The sequence below is a fragment of the Adiantum capillus-veneris genome, chromosome 13 (genome assembly GCF_014529385.1).
Source record: "Adiantum capillus-veneris isolate H3 chromosome 13, ASM1452938v2, whole genome shotgun sequence".
Lineage (NCBI taxonomy): Eukaryota > Viridiplantae > Streptophyta > Polypodiopsida > Polypodiales > Pteridaceae > Adiantum > Adiantum capillus-veneris.
Genome location: NC_140943.1, coordinates 59,538,624 through 59,550,757, shown reverse-complemented (window position 1 = coordinate 59,550,757; position 12,134 = coordinate 59,538,624). Strand labels below are relative to the sequence as shown.

Below are 12,134 nucleotides of genomic sequence, written 5' to 3'. Positions count from 1 at the left end.
GTCTATTGTCCCTAATTTTCTTTAGAATATCAGTCGGAGTTTTCTCTTTTCTGAATCTTTGCAAAAATGCTTCCTTTGAGTGCAACATATGTTGCAAAATGTACAATTCCATATTGGCTAAACCAACTCATGACCTTGCCCTCCAGTGTTGCTGCAATTTGATATCATCACTGTTAAGATGTCAAGCTCTCCATGAGCTGGCACTCTTGGTAGGCCTTGGTGACCATTGGCTAGATTTTACATCATCGACACGGTTGGTGACTGACATGGCATATCCTCGGTAGGGATTCTACAGCTGGCATATCTATCTAGCTAGCATAGCTACTTAGCGGGTTCACATTATGGACCGCATCTCTCTTTTGGTTGTACTACTTATGTAGACAGTTTTTCATTATGTAAATACACACTCATTTTTTGAAGTAGATGAAGAAGAAATTTCAGCCCTCTATTGTGTGTATCTTCTTCTCTGTGTGTGTCTGTGTGTAGCTTGGGAGAATGTCTCTCTCTTCTCTCCTCTTTCTTTTCATGGTATCAGAGCCAAGTTAGAGCTACTGACACACTGATCTCCTTGCTAATTCTCACAAAGTTCAGTACTAGGCTCAATTTAGGCTCTATCTGAGAGATAGAGTTATGGTACAGGTAATCAAATAAGGACGACCAGATTTGTTCTGGTTTCTGTGCAGGTTGCAGAGTTTCATGCAAAATTGTGTGCAAAGAGAGTTGGTACATGTATGCCTGATTGTGGATACATGTATATGACTTGTGGTCACTCTTGTTGAGTGTTCAGTAGATCACAGGTACCACTACAGCAAGGTTGCAGGTTTTGTGCAAGTTGCAGATTTTTGGAGTTGTGTAGGAATATGGAAGACAAGTTCAACCAAATCGTTAGTGAGAAGTTGGACAATAATAATCTCCCTACATGGAGGTTTCGGATGACAAACTTCCTACAAGGAAAGGGCTATTGAAATTACATTGAAGGTGAAAATGATGAAGCTCCATGGTGTCCCGAAGAGAACGCTACTCCAAAAGAGAAGAAAACCTTGAAAGATTGGAAGCAAGGCAAAAGCAAAGTCATGTATTGGCTATCTATGAGTGTCTCAGATAGTATGATGGGTTACTTAGAGAGTGCACCCTCTCCTGCCATAGCATTGAAGAGCTTAGAAGAAGACCATACCAGAGTCAGGAACTTGCAGCTCAAAACAGAGCTAAATACAGTGAAGCGAGGTAACATGTCTATCAATGACTATGCCTCAAAGATCAAGACAACAACAAATTCTCTTGGATGTATTGGTGTCACAGTTGATGACGATGATGTTGTTGCTGCAACATTAGAAGGGCTTGGAACAAAATACGAAAACTTCAAGTCCTCTATGAATACTAGAGCAGATGTTCCTGACTTTACTTGACAACCATGTTAATTCGTGAAGAGAAGAGTCTTGGTCTTGGTGCATCCTCTTCTCAAAGCAATATCAGTTATGATCAGCAAGCCTTCTATTCAAATAGAGGAAGAGGCAGAGGTCATGGCACAGGTGGTGGTCGTGGCAGTCAATATCCGAATTGGTAGCAAAATTAGGGTCAAGGTCGTGTGTAACATTTAATGGCCTAATAACTTATGTGTAGCGGAAATTAGCATGAACATAGTGGGCATTTCATTAGAATAGATTCCTAATGAGAATTACAAGAGTGCTTGGGTGGAGAGAGCAACAAAAAGCATAACACCTAGTTAGATAGCATCGACAATACTTTCAAAAGAGAGAGAAATTAAGCTATTGACAACAGTTGAGGACCGGATTTTCATGGAGCCGGTCCCCCCTCCAAAAGGCTTTGTATTATGGTTTCTCCCATCAAGAGAGACATTGTACAATACAATTCTTTGTGTTCCTTCAAGACTAGCTAGTGCAATGAAGATGGAAACTTCATGCACTAAGCAAAACACTTAACAAACACAACTTGAATTATCCCCGTTCTCAGACCCAAGACCTCACACACCTTCGAAGATGGTGAGAGCTAGCAGGGTATGAGAGTAGATTAAGAGGAAGAAGGAGTATCTTACGAGAAAGATGTACATCTCCTCACATAATCACTCATATGTAGCATAGCTTAGCTTAGTAATTAGCTTGGTAGAGGAGATGAGCATGCATTGAAGCTTGGCTCTTGGTTGGATTTGCATCCACATGCCAAGAGAGTGTTGATGTAGGCTTCTATCTCACAAGCTTGGAGTAGGTGATGAGTTCTCCATTAAAGCTTGGGAAGAGATAGTCTTCTCTTTCTTCACACATGAGCTTGTGTGAGTGTGTGTGTGATAATGCCTTGCAAAAATCAGCCCCCTCTCTCTCTTGGGCGAGCCCTCTTGCTAATTGCTCTTGCTGAAGCCTCATTGGCCCTCCCCAAGTCAAGCCAATTACAATTAAGCAGCATAAGTGATAGCCTTCTGACATGTGTCCCCCTTTCCCCTTTTGTGAGAGCTTTAGGTAATTAAATAATTAAACTAAACTCTCATTGGACCCCTTTGCCTCCTGGCCAATAGGAATCAGGCAAGCCATGGGGCTCCTGAATGCTCATTGGACCCCTTGGGAGACTGCCCAATAGTCTTCTAGGAGACTTAATTCTCATTGGTTTATTTTATTAAACGTTTTTAAATTAATTAAACTAGATTTACTCTAGCTTAATTCTCATTGGTCCACTTCAAGGGTCATCCAATAGAAATTTTTCACACCTTGTGGGCATCTGGCCTAGGGAGCTGACATGTGTCCCTCATTCCCTTTGTGTAAAGGGAGCCTGTGTGTGTGTGTGTGGCTTTCTCTCTCATCCCCTACCTTTAGGGCTCGCCCCCTCCCATGTAGGGATGTGCAAAGACTTTTAGGGCACACACAAAGCATCCAATTTTCCCTAGGGTTGACCTTTGGACACAACCTTTGAATTTTGGAACCATAGCATTTTGGAAGTCTTAATGGGCTGAACCTTAGGGTCTTTTTAGCCCATTGTTGCACATGGCTCTTTTGCAGATGGCCCCCCCTTTGGATCCCTATTTTCCCTCCTTTGGATCCCTACTGTGGCCGGTCTGCTAGCTTAACCAATATTCTAGCTTTTTCTCCCCTAGCCTTCCCCACATTAAATGATCAGTTTAATATGAGAAAATCATTTAGGAGAATTAGATATTGATTATTATGACATTGTGGAAGAGGAAGAAAAAATTATAGAGGCAGGGGGAGAGGTGGAAATCAGAATGCAAACAGAGATCAAACTAATGCATCTAATGTTGAATGTTGGACATGTGGTGAGCGGGGTCACTACTCAAATGAATGTCCAACAACACGAAGGAGGCCAAATAACAGAGGTAGAGGGAGAAGGCAGAAAAACAATTATGCTGCAACAAACAGGAACAACAATGATGATGATCGGTCCGAGCAGTTATTTGTTATGCAACATATGATAAATGCTATAACTGCAGATGTACATGCTAGTGACAGTGTATGGTATGTGGATTCAGGTGCTTCTAACCACATGACATCCCATGGTGAGTGGTTCAAAGAGATGAAGCAACTAGATGGACCAGGTTATGTAGAAACAGGTGATGATTCCGCTTATCCTATTGCACATGTTGGAAAAGTTCCCTTGCAAATGCAAGATGGTAAAATGAAGTACTTGGCTGATGTGCTTCATGTTCCAAATATTACAAAGAATCTTGTTTCGGTTGGGCAAATGATAGAACGGGGATTGCAGGTCCGGCTTAATCCGGATGGTTGCTATGTGGAAGACTACAAGAATGACTGCAAGTTGATTACAAAAGGAAGACATGTTGGCAAGATGTTTACTTTGGATGTGAATATGCCTACATTAAAAGCTGCTATGTTTGCACAAGGTGCAGGTGTTGTGGCCGATGTAGATATATGGCATAAGCGCATTGGTCATGTAAATGAGCAGCGATTGCGCTCTATGCAATCAAAATAGATTGTTGTAGATTTGCCAAAGTTTAAGGTTGATGGCATGTATAAAGTATGTGAGGCATGTCAATTTGGTAAGCAGTCACGTAATTCCTTTCCACAAGAACGTAATGTATGTAAGAGGCCACTTGAGGTGGTACATACAGATGTATGGGGCCCAACAAAGACTGCTAGCATTCATGGAAGCAGGTATTATGTGTCGTTCATTGATGACCATACTAGAAAATTGTGGGTCTATTTTATGAATCAGAAGAGCGAAGTATTTGATCATTTCAAAAGCTTCAAAGCTTATACACTCCACAACAAAATGGAGTTGCTGAGCGGAAGAACAGACATAGCAGAGGTGGCAAGAGCCTTGATGACTGAAAAGGATATGCCTCATCATTTTTGGGTTGAGGCAGTAAATACGAGTGTTTACATTATGAACAGGACTCCTAATGCTGCTATGCACGGAGTCACTCCTGAGGAAAAGTACAGTGGCAACAAACCAGATTTGTCACATTTAAAAGTGTTTGGGTGCATTGCGTATGTGCACATTCCAGATGAGTTGCGCACAAAGCTAGATCCCAAGTCTGAAAAATGTATTTTTGTGGGTTACTCAAATGAGCAAAAAGGGTATAGGTGCTACAATCCTGGTACTCGTGAATTGCGTGTAAGCAGGGATGTTGTCTTTGATGAGATGGCGGGCTGGTACATTGATGTAAAGGACAATATTGGGGCTGATGTAAAAGAGCCTATGGATGCTTCAAGTGGGAAGCAAGAGTCACATACTTTAAGTGGACCAAGAGAGTCCTCTTCTAGTGGTACTATTGACAGGCCATGGAGTGGCAGATTACGCACGCAGGTTACACCGCAAAGTGCACCACAGGTCTGTCACAAAGGAAAAGAGAAGGTAGGTGAGCCCCCATGTATGACTAGTGTGTCTTCAGGTTCCTCACACATTGATGCAGATTCTGATGGTTCAGATCAGAGTCTTGATGAGGAGCTTGGTATACCAACAGTCAGGACCCCAGGTGTTAGAAAACAGGTTGCAAGGACACCTGGTAGTGATTCAGGACCACGCAGGTCTAATAGGGTCAGATTTCTTGTGGACAGGTTGACTTATGATGGGTATGTTACTCATCATTATGCTTACATGGCAAAGGTTGTTCAAGATGTAGAACCCACATGTTTTGAGGATGCAATTGGCAATGAGAATTGTGAAAATGCCATGGATGAAGAAATGGTTGCCATTACCAAAGGGCAAGAAAGCCATTGGGTGCAAATGGGTGTATAAAGTAAAGCATAAGGCTGATGGTACAATTGAAAGATATAAGGCAAGGCTGGTCCCAAAAGGGTATCCACAGACTTATGGTATAGATTATGAGGAAACCTTTGCTCGAGTAGCAAAGATGTCTACAGTACCCACTGTCATTGCGGTGGCTGCAGCAAAAGTGTGGTTTATGCATCAAATGGATGTCAAGAATGCCTTCTTGCAGGGGGAGCTACAAGAAGAAGTGTATGTGGAGCAGCCACCTAGTTATGAAGATGGTAAGCATCCAGATTATGTTTGTCGTCTTCGTAAGGCCTTGTATGGGTTGAAGCAAGCACCTAGAGCATGGCATGATAGAATTACAGAATTTCTTTTGCGTATTGGATTTCGTATGTCACATACTGATCATTCACTCTATGTACGTCAGAGTGATGCTGGATTTGTGCTTGTTACCATCTATGTAGATGACCTGATTATTGTGGGTGACAATGAGACAGAGATTGAGCATGTTAAGGGTCTTCTCAAGAAGGAGTTTGAGATGAAGGATTTGGGAGAGCCGCGCTACTTTCTTGGACTTGAGGTGATTCGTACGACAGAGGGCATATGGATGTCTCAGAGACAGTATGCATTGGATATGTTATCCAAATATGGTATGATTGATTGCAAGCCTATTTCTATGCCCTTGGGTGTCAATACAAAGTTGAGTGCACATGATGGTGATGTACTCGAGGATCTCACTATGTATCGCAGGATTGTGGGCAGTCTCATTTACTTGACTATCACGCGGCCAAATTTGAGCTATACAGTGGGACTTCAGAGTCAGTTTTTGCAGCTTCCACAGAAGCCGCACTTGGATGCAGTGCGTCTTACATTACGCTATGTGAGGGCTACATTGGACCATGCAATATTTTATGATGCAGACGTTCCAGTGGAGTTGCATGGTTACACAGATGCAGATTGGGCTGGTTGCGCCACTGATCGACGGTCTACTGGCGGGTTTATGTTTACACTTGGGAGTGCTACCATCATTTGGAGCAACAAGAAGCAGCCCACAGTTGCCTTGTCTAGTACAAAGGCTGAGTATAGAGGTGTTTGCAGTTGCAGCATGTGAGGTAGCTTGGTTACGCAAGCTATTTATGGATTTGAGACTGCAAGTGGACAGAGAGGTTGTCATTTACTGTGACAACCTTAGCAGTATTCAGTTGGCCAGGAACCCAGTAATTTCATGCCGGACCAAGCACATAGAGGTCCATTACCATTTTGTTCGAGATCAGGATCTGGCGGGCGACATCGACTTGGTTTACATTAGCACAGAGAAGCTGGTAGCGGATATCTTCACCAAGGCCCTGGGAGCTGAGAAGCTCCGTCGTTTTCGGACTATGCTTGGAGTCCTTCAGTTGGCATCGAGCTCGAGGGGGAGTGTTGAGATGTCAAGCTCTCCATGAGCCGGCACTCTTAGTAGGCCTTGGTGACCGTTGGCCACATTTACATCACCGACACGGTTGGTGACCGACATGGCGTATCCTCGACAGGGATTCTACAGTTGGCATATCTATCTAGCCAGCATAGCTACTTAGCGGGTTCACATTATGGACCGCATCTCTCTTTTGGTTGTACTACTTATATAGTCAGTTTTTCATTATGTAAATACACACTCATTTCGTGAAGTCGATGAAGAAGAAAGTTCAGCCCTCTACCGTGTGTATCTTCTTCTCTGTGTGTGTGTGTGTGTAGCTTGGGAGAAGGTCTCTCTCTTATCTCCTCTTTCTTTTTAATCACCATATACAGATTGATGTCCACTAGCTTGCCACTTGGTCTCAAATTGAGCCACATGACAATCTGCATCTTCACCTAACTTGCCTCTGAATTTAGATGCTTTAACCTTAGGGTTAGGAGGTGGTTGAATCATAGGGGGAGGCTGAGGTACTCTCCTAGGTCTTTGTCTTTGCCTAGTAGATACTTGTAGTGGGTCAAAGTGGAGTCTTCTCCTACTTCTTGCAGATCCTGCTGTCAAGAGTAGAGCTCCGAAAAATTGCCCCACCTGCCTTCCTGCTGGTGCTCCTGAACTCTCCCCTATCTGATTCCCTGGTTGCAGTTCAAAGACATCCTCTTCTACTTCTTCTTCTATTGTTTCTTCATAGTGGAAAGAATCAATGTTCCCCTCTTGGGCATGAGCCCTTGTGTAATAGACCCTAGATATTCTTCTTGGTCTCTCTGACATACATCATTAGTTAATGAAACATAGAAATCAACAGAAAATGCTGACACCGAGGAAAATAAGACCAAGCCAAACTAAGTTGTAAACACATTAGGATCACCAAATGTATTGGGGTTCATCAACACAAGAATCTCTCTCAACACACATGCTCTCAATAGAGAAGAAACACTCACTCCATAATCAGACTTAGTAGAGAACACAGTTAGATAACTTCAGACAGAGAAAAATCAGAGCACAAGAGCAAGTTCAGACACAACAAGATAACTTCATTGATAGAGCTTGAATACATCTTGTGTGTGTGTCTCTTTCCTACCCATGACTTCTACTCTTAAAAAGAGTTGTAACTGTCTAACTAAATATTCTTGGCATATGCGTTCCGAGTCAGCAAACTCCGACCTTGGCTAATTAATTACCCTTTCAACAATATGAACTATTTGTTTTCGCACCTAATTGTACATAAATTGGCTCTAAATTGGCTCCCTTACCCTAATCACATCTTTTTGGTCTACAAGTCCACTTATCTTAGAGTAGAAGTATCACGCTATCAACTCACATCATTTGTTTAAAAGACTTGTTAGAAAAAGTCTGTCTTGTTTTATTCAAACTTGTACATAAAATGACATGTAATGTAGTATTATAGCTTGATATAAGCATTCCTCACATTTTTTGCTCTTAAGAGAGGCACTTATATTTGATCTTCTTTTTCGAATCTTTTTAGTTCCATGCATAAATCTAACGGCAGGCCTCAAAATCTTTTCTTTTTTTTTTTTTAGCAAAACCCACAATAGGTTGGTGAAAAGATTAGATTAATAAAACCAAAAAAAAATACATCACTTGACCTGCTCAATCCCGAGCCAGGCTACAGATTAGACCTAAGACTCAAGGTACATCGGCTAGCAAGGGGAGACACCCCATCGCCAACAAGACCGACTATCAAGGTACATCGGCTAACAAGGGGAGCCATCCCATCGCAACACAAAAGGACAAAGAAAAGGGCATACAACCGTAGAAGGGCGGGTCCAAGCCTCCATCACCAAAGGCCGGTAGGGGTTGCCACCATGAAGTTCCCGCTATCACCGGAAGACAACATGACCCCGACCGTCAGACCACCATATCCAAAAAAGATGCAATCAATAGATCGAACACTCCCAAGCCTCAAAATCTTATCACGTCTAAAGTATTATTAAGTAGAATTGAATAACGAACAATTATGAGAAAAGGGACTCAAAATTTTGCATCCAAGGAGGAAGAAGAGCGAGTTCCACAGCAATGAAGTAGAATTGAATTACCAACAATTATTTCAGAAAAGAGACTCAAACTTCAGCATCCAAGGAGGAAGAAGAGCCAGTTCTACAACAATGCCTCCATCCCTCTTGGGCGACGGTGTGAAGTACACAATACCTGGGAAGCCCACGAAGGGATTACCGGCAAACAGAGGAGGCCCTCCTCCAAAATCCACATCATAGAATGGGAGCCTTGACCAGGTCGCAACGAAGAAGTCACGTCTTGGACTCGTAGTCACCTTTGGCCGCTCCTTGGGCGGTATAGGGTGTACCACATCCGAAGGTGACAATGTAGCAGCCTTTCTGTTCACTTCTTTTATTGCATCACGCACTATCCTAGCTGAGCCCTGTAAATGCCAGAGGCTTGCTCACTAAGTCCTTAATTTTGATCTTTGGGTAGACATGGCATACCGCATTACCAAAATATCCCTTCGGCAACTCCGGTACCATTCTCTTCCTCAAGCTCTCGGCGAATGTCAAGTTCGACTCGCCCTCTTCATCCTCTTTATCTAATCCCTGCGCTACCATGATGCACTTCCACACATGGGAGAGCACACTCACAAATGCGGAGTACTTATAAGGCCCCGCTTCAACTTGAGCTTTGATTTCCTTCACTCTATTACCATCTATGCAGAGCCTCTTCCTGACCACTGGATCTTCATAATATAGGGCACCTGTGACTTTCCACACAGGCGGTGTCGCCGTTCGGATGGGCTCCCATGTCCTGGGTCCCATTAGTGCTGATCGGACGTGACATGGCGCACACGGGATGGCCTCTCCTCGGACGGTTGCAGCCCATGCATGCTTCCATGAACTGACACAGCCCGTCTCCATCTGCTACTTGATGGTTGCAAACTCCCCCTAGGGAGATTCCTCCGCAAGCAAATGTTGTCACCTGCAGATCCAAATTAAATTAAATATGTAAAAAAAGAAGAGAAATTCTTGCTAGTTGCAACAAGAAAAATAAAAAGAAAAGTGAAAAATAACCAAGAAAAAAGAGAGAAATTCTTACTAGTTGCAACAAGAAATGAAAAGGAAAGTGGAAAAATCGTAGAAAACGCGAGCACGCAGTACGCTGCACGCACACTTACACACACACACACACAGAGAGAGAGAGAGAGAGAGAGAGAGAGAGAGAGAGTGCCTGAACCAAGAAGCTGCTCTGCGTAGGGCGGAAGGAGGGAGACCATGGAGACATCAGGCTGGAAGTGCCAGCCGTCGTTCAGAGAGTGGGCGGGCTCGAAGAAGGCGACACCCTGGGCAGTGAGGTGGAGGCAGGGCTGGTCGGACGGGTCCTCACCATAGGCACCGGCAAACTCGCCATATTCCAGCAAGACCTGACGGAGCGCGTCTTCCAAACGGCAGACGGCCACGGCAGCGGCCGCCTGGAAGGCAACCAGCATGCTGACGTAGAAGAAGGGAGGGAGGGCCATGTCTGCCAAGCTGAGGACGACGTGGGCAGCTGGTGCTGTGAGCGAAACCTGCTTCTCATTAATAGAAATGGCGGTGTGCCTGCTGGTCTGAGTGGACGGCGTCACTATGCGCATGGGCAGACGCTCCACCTTCAAAATCTCCATCTGCATTGGCAATTTGTGTGTTGGAGTGAGTTGCGCAATGCTAGCTGTTGTACTTCAAAAGCAGCCTTTTAAGAGCATGGTGCTAGGTTCACCGTTCTTGTGGTTGTATTGACTGCAGCAAATAACCATCTGAGTTTAGAGAGAGAGAGAGAGGAGAGATGGCTGGTGTGGCGCGAGCGGCGAGTCGCGACGCAAGACCTTCAAAGTTCAGAACTCTCGGATTGAGGACCAGAAATGTAGCATTGATTGTAGCATTGAAGTCCTCCTAGGTAACCATTTGCAAGTTGCAAAACTATGCCGAGTCGCGCCTTGGCCCTGGGTATTCTTAGTTTTTTGAGAAAAGTGGAAATTTAAATTAGAGCGGATCTGCGGTTTTGCTTTCGTCAGCAAAGTACGCCCAAGGTTCTCAACTCTGCCGATTTCAGTAGAGTTGGAAAATCGCTCTTCTACCCCCAATGCGCTGAAGAACCTACGCAAAATTATGCTGGCCGCACTTCCGCATGAAGACAAAAAGATGACGACTGGCTGGGGTTCTACTCCCCGCCATGCGGACGCGCCCTTAAAAGAGCAGAGAAAACTAAGACAATGGACCCGGTGGGCCAGCCCCATCATGAAAGGTTACCACTCAAAGCTAGCAACCTTCATCCTAAGTTTGGGTTCAAAGTCTAGGTTCAGAGTCTATACTAGCACTGGACTAGACTAGCACAGGAAGACGTAACTCATAGGGCCTGCTTCCACGTAGCCCAAATGTTCACATTTGTGGCCATCATCGTTCAGCCTCCAGGTCCCTACAAAAAAGGCCTCAAAGTAGGTGATTGGACATATCTTAAATATTGAATTCACGCTTGCACTTTTCCCATTGTGGTTTCGGTGAAGTTTTGCTTTGTTGGCATTGTCTGCTTGCAAGTAGTGATATAGGCGTTGTGCCAATCAAATTGTGTACACATTTTTTGAGCTTTTTTAAAGGTTTTTTATGCTATATTTTAGGCTTCCGAAAAGCATTTTCCACATGGTAATGCGTGTTGCTAGAGGAAAGTACCATTACAAAATTTTCCACCTTCTTCTTCATAGTGAATATCCTACCATGTTACAAAATCTGGCGGGTATCTATCCTTGTTGCATATCTTTGCGAATATGGACAATCAAGCTTGTGAAGAGGTCGACGAGAAGCTTGAAAATCTCTCTCGATCACTCTTGATATACACAAGCATATCACAAAACATGGGTCCGTCAATCTATTGACGAGCGTCGCTTTATATACCATCAACCCAGCATGTCATTGAATGAACCTTGATACCTAGGGGTGCGTTGCGTAGAGCTTACTACCTACATAAGAGGCAAATATGGGGCAATGTGTTCCTTGATCTCCATTGACTCCTCCTCAATGTACTCTGCACGAGGAAATAGACCATGCACAAGATTCCGCTCCTGAAGCAAGGTACACATTAGAGCATTTATCGATGGAACCATTGCTCTTAAAGGTTGTCTAAGCCTCCATGCCTCCAAAACCTACAAAACATGATCATTCAAGATCAGCAAATGATGGAAACTCCAAATATGAGATCAGCAAATGTCTCCAAACTATAGAAATTGAATACACAAGTTCTAGATATGACATGAACAAGTGATACAGAATGACATAGGTTGAGGAGCAACAAATTACAGACATTGTTAACGGATTGACTGAAAGGGCACCCACCTGACTGGACACCTAGTCGAATATCACATTTGTATTTTATTATTTTTTCGAGCTACTGTAGCTACACTGTGTGTAAATCCTGATTCCAGAGTAGTAGATTGATTCCCTGAAATGTAATTCTTTCGTGATGATTGTAAAAAGGCCCATGTGAGCCGACCACT

General features: G+C 43.7%; 2 pseudogenes; one reads left to right on the top strand and one right to left on the bottom strand.

Annotated features, from left to right (window-relative positions):
- The first annotated feature begins 860 nt into the window (after positions 1 to 860).
- LOC147444089 (uncharacterized) lies at positions 861 to 5,220 on the top strand (annotated as a pseudogene).
- Positions 5,221 to 8,714: 3,494 nt separating this feature from the next.
- On the bottom strand, positions 8,715 to 10,274 carry LOC147444088 (agmatine coumaroyltransferase-1-like; annotated as a pseudogene).
- Positions 10,275 to 12,134: the final 1,860 nt, after the last annotated feature.